Source organism: Capsicum annuum, chromosome 5 (assembly GCF_002878395.1).
Source record: "Capsicum annuum cultivar UCD-10X-F1 chromosome 5, UCD10Xv1.1, whole genome shotgun sequence".
In the NCBI taxonomy this organism is placed as follows: domain Eukaryota; kingdom Viridiplantae; phylum Streptophyta; class Magnoliopsida; order Solanales; family Solanaceae; genus Capsicum; species Capsicum annuum.
The window spans coordinates 44,058,605-44,063,856 of record NC_061115.1 but is presented as its reverse complement, the minus strand read 5'-3'; the positions used below and the strand labels follow the sequence as shown (position 1 = coordinate 44,063,856).

The 5,252-nt window shown below is 31.8% G+C and overlaps 1 pseudogene; it reads right to left on the bottom strand.

Annotated features, from left to right (window-relative positions):
• Window positions 1-2,021: 2,021 nt before the first annotated feature.
• On the bottom strand, window positions 2,022-3,602 carry LOC107871850 (annotated as a pseudogene).
• Between the last annotated feature and the right edge of the window lie 1,650 nt (window positions 3,603-5,252).

Below are 5,252 nucleotides of genomic sequence, written 5' to 3'. Positions count from 1 at the left end.
GGAACAAGCACATATATGCATATTAAAGAATTGTGATGGATTCTTACCGTATCTCAAGTATGGAAAGCACTCACGTAGTCTCCTTTTTATTATTTACTTTAGGGTAATTTCTTTTCTATAATTAGATTTATGATTCACTTTAATTTTGTGGAGAATTTGCACAAACTCATAAAGATACTATTCAACAATTATCTAATGTAGAATGGAGCCGTCAATTTATTAAATGGTTGAAAGATAGGGTAAGTAATACATAACCATCAAATTTAATAGTTTAATATTATATTACTCGTTCTAAAGTATTCAGTGCAATCTTATTGATAGGTCGCACAATTTTATAAAGGAGATAATAGTCGGATCATGGAAGATCTGCTTTCACTTTCATGTGGTCCTACCAAATATTTGACACATTGAAATGATTATATTGTTAATGGATATAAATTTCACGTAGAAGATTATGATAAAAAGTTAAGAACTCAAAATTGTGTTGTTGTTGTAGTTGGGGATAATAGTACTCCTGGTGAGAATGTTGATTACTATGGAGTTTTAATAGAGGTTATTGAGTTGTAATTTGTACCAGATAGAAGAGTGATCTTATTTCGATGTAACTTGTTTGATGTGTATGATGAAATAAAAGGTGTAAAAAAAGATGAGTATGACTTCATGAGTGTTAATCTAGGGAGATTTTTGAAAATAAATAAGCCATTTGTTTTAGAGGACTAAGCATCTCAAGTGTTTTATGTTAATGATAATTCCAACAAAGGTTGGAAAGTAGTGAGGAAGACTCAACCTCGTGATTCCTATGAGGAACTGGAAAAAATGGATGATGATATTGTAGAGTTGGGAAGTTTGTCACAAAAAAGGTAAAAAAGAACTAATAAGGTAATGTTTTGGTTATCTAAAATAATAATTATATTGTTAGACATTCTTATGACATGCATAATGATTTCCTATATTACTATACCATCCCACATTTTTTCATATTCTTTTTTTCACTTTTGGTTTTTTTACAAGTTCAAGATGAAAGGATTGAAGATTGAAAATAAGGTCGGATCAACTGGAAAGAGTACTATTTATACATTTATTGCGCCTAGTGTTATAGAAAAAGGACGAGGATGAGGGATTAGATCTTTAGCTGAGAAAGATAATATGTCAACTAAGAGTTTATTTCCCCAATCTAGTAATGTTGTCAAGCAATACCTCCAAGAGGTTGAAATAAGTAAGATATTTTATATACCGATTGAAATCAGGTTGCTATTCATATTCTAAGCTGTGAAATAAAGTTGTATTCAACGATCACACATGTGGTAAATTTATGTGCCATATATTTATTTGAATTCAACTGATAAAGTATCGAATATAATTTATTTGTCTATGTTCTATAGGGATGGGTCAAGGACAAGGGGTTAAATACTCCACCATGTCTGCTAGTCAAGGAATGGAAACCATTGGTAATAAATACACTCAAGAATTTGAAACAAATAAGTATTTGTTCAAATATGTTGTGTTTTTCTAAATCTACTATGTATTTCATTAACTTTAATGATATGTTTTTTGCTTTCAGGTGCTATAGGAAAGGGACTAGAGCAAAAACCTAGACTTTGAGCTCCTCTTTAGGAAATTCTAAAAAAAGGTGGAATCTTTAAACAAGAGCACCCTCTGTGCTAACCAATATGTGTGAACTCCATCTAAAATCACAAGTTCAAGTTCTACCATGCCTTCTAGTCAAGAAATGCGAAGAATTGATAAAGATTCCTCGATTCTTGAGAAAGAGGACATGCAAGCCAATATTTCATTGCCTCCATATGCTGATAAAGTCATTTAACACTCTCAAAATATTGAAAAAAGTATATTTTGAATTCATATCTTATTAATTTATTGAACTAAATTTGATTGATGTAGTTTTTATATGGGAGGAAAAGGTCCACTGGAATTCGTTTCTTGAAAATGGTTTTACTATTTGAGGACTTGGGCCCTATGATGTTATTCACTTATTTATCAAAAATAGTACATAACCTACCACATTATGATCTATCTACTGGAGTAAGATGTTCCAACTATTCTGTAAGTCTATTTATAGTTTTCGTATTCCAACAAAATTTCCCATTCTCAACTGTCTTGGATTCACTTATTTTGCTCTCTTTCTCTTCCTTTCCACCTTTATATCAGTAGTAGAAATAGGGTTCTTAGTTAGGAATTATTCCTAGAATATATTATTTACTCCTATTGGCACATTAATAACAGTCTCTACTCGCTTTTCTGGTGGAGTAACATCAGGCATAGCGGTTCTATTAGGCTCAAAATTCATGTAAATACTAGAAACATTTGATCCAACGTTAGCAGTTAGTTGTGGGTAAGACATAGCAGGGCTATCAACACAACTAATAGATTTTTGACACAACTAATAGATTTATCCAAGTACATTGAAAAACTCTTTCATCATGTTTTGAGCAGTTACACACAGTATGTGCTCCCAAATGGTCAAAGAAGATTTCAAATGATCTAGAGCTTCTTTGTTGAGAGTTAAAAGAGAAGTGGGTTCAATATTTTTCCTAGTTGAATTTTTAGAAGAACTTGGTTGATTATCTTGAAGGCCTGTTTCCTTATAAAGAAAGTTGTTTCCTGGCAACCTTCTTTTTCTTTCATTCATTTTTAGCTGTGGCATGAGACTCAAAGCTAATCCTGATACAATTTATTTGTTTTATGATTTGCATCATAAAAGAACATACTTCTGTTTGATAGAGCTATTATATTTGCATCATAAAAGAACACTTACACAAGATGAGTTTAAGAACACTCACACTTACATGTCTCGATGAAGCCATAGTCAAGAGCCATAGTAGCTACTTTTATTCAAGTCATATTTGATGAAAAAACATCAAAATCACCAAATTTTTTATGTACCATTTTGGTATGAGTACATTAAAGTCTTAGTATTAACATACGTACTTTAAATCTTCAATCAAACATATGAATTAAACTAGTAATTACTATAAAAGAATGTGCACTCTATTGTGCCGCTTGTCAACCAGATATTTTGAGGAGAACATTTGTTGACATACCTAGAGGAAAATACCATTTATATGTTGGAAAATAAGGTTAGGCTTTATTGTTTCTTAACAGTACACCGACATTTAATATGTTCTTTATGAAGTTTGTAAAAAATAGATCAGCTAATATACTGGGGCTTATGGTAGTGCTCTTCATATGGCTTTTTCTCAAGTTATTTTATCTCTTTAGCTCATTATATCTCATTTCTTGTTTGTTGATTGAATCTCATTATCTTGCAGATAGCTCTTATAGCCTTGTGATTTGGGTAGGTTGGCCTTTTTTTAACAAATAGCATAGAGGGATGGTCCTTTCCTCAAGTCAAATAAAGTTTTTAATAGATAGGCTGCTTCATGAAAATTGAAAGTAATCTAATACTGCTTTCAATCTCTACCTTTTGTTCCATTTTTGAGATTTACTCTTGCTATGCTCTAAATACATTAAAAAGATTTTTTCTTACAGATGGGGCTATCCTTAAGGACTATCATACAAAATACCAATGCAATACCTGTGAATTCTATATCAACAAAAAGTTGAATGTCCCTCCCTGGGTGCATACTTTTTAGTGGCGTTCATCTATTTATCCCTTTAGTATTCGTATTTGCACTTAGTTTTTTGCAATCTAGTTTTGTGGTAGCTACATTATTATCTATTTTATTGTTATTTGTCCTTTTTGGTGCGTACCTTTCTGAATTAGTTTTGATGGTTACTGCTCTTGATAGTCATATTGAACTATATTACTATGTATTATTGTTTCTACTTTGTCGCGATCTTGCTTTTACCTGGATTGGCCTATCATTGAGTCATGATTCTTGTATGGTTTACTGTTCTTACACCAAGTTTCAAGAGAGTGTAAAGTAACTTCGCTTGTGCTGTGAGGCAACTCTGAATGAACTTAATAATTTATCAGTATGTGGGATAATGCTAAAGTAGTACAACAAAATATTGAATTATAGATTATTGATGGATCATCAATTCCACGAGTTTAAAAGGGGGAAAAAGATGAAGTTTTGTTATTTCTTATTATGCTTTGTTGCTAAAAGACTGGGTATGTTGTTTTTGTACTATATGTATTTGATGAACTTTTATGATATGATTTTTGGTTCCAAGTGTTATAGGAAAAGGACTAGAGCAAAGATCTAGATCTTTGATCTCCTTTTAGGGGTTTCTAAAACAAATGGAATCTTTCAACATAGATGCTCTATCTATTAGCATACCTATACCGGTAGTTATACTAGCACTCTCTCGTCAATCAATTCCAGTAACTTGTTGTAAGAGAGCTGACTATCTTCTATCTATGTCATGCCTTGGTAGGTTAATATAAGAGAGAGGTTGTAAGTGTATTCTCTCCTTTTCCATTTTTTGGAAAGCACTCTTTGAGCATGCTGACAGAATGATTGACACTCATTCTCTCTCATTTTCTATAATTTTACTACATTTTACTAGCGCATTCCTAGACTAAGACTACAACATTGAAGAAGCAAGATCACTCTCTTTCCAGGAATTAGAGGAAGTCATTCTGTCTGGTAATGAATTATAAAGTTTTCGGCTACAGTGGTGCCACTCTGCAATTATAGTCAGCTATTAATGCAAAAATTTCTCTTTCTTTCTTTTCTATTAGTCGAGCACCCTGAATGCTAGCCAACATGTGCGAACTCCATCTAAAATCACAAGCTCAAGTTCTACTATGCATTCTAGTCAAGTATTGCAAAAAATGGATAAATATCCCTTGGTTCTTGAGAAAGAGAATATGTAAGCCAATATTTCATTGCCTCCATCTATTGATCAAGTCATGCAACACTCTCAAAATGTTGAAAAAGGTATATTTTGAATTCATATGTTATTAATTTGTTGAACTAAATTTGATTGTTGTAGCTTTTACAAAATTGTACAACTGTAGATTCATCTAATCGTGGAAAAGTAAAATGAGTTTGAGGTATAAATAAGTGCAAAGAAGTTTCTTCACTTAAAATTTGAGAAAAGTTGAAATTAACCTTTTACAATAATCGAACGGTTGGAAAAAATAGCAAACTATTTTTGAGGCATTTGGGAAAATTATTTGTGATTGTAATATATGTCTGCTGGGAGTATCATCATGGAGTGATATTAGCCAAGAAAAATTGAATCATATGTGGGCAGCTGTTGAGGTAATTAATATATCTACATCTGATTCAGATTTTTTTTTTACTATAAAAGCTCTACTTATT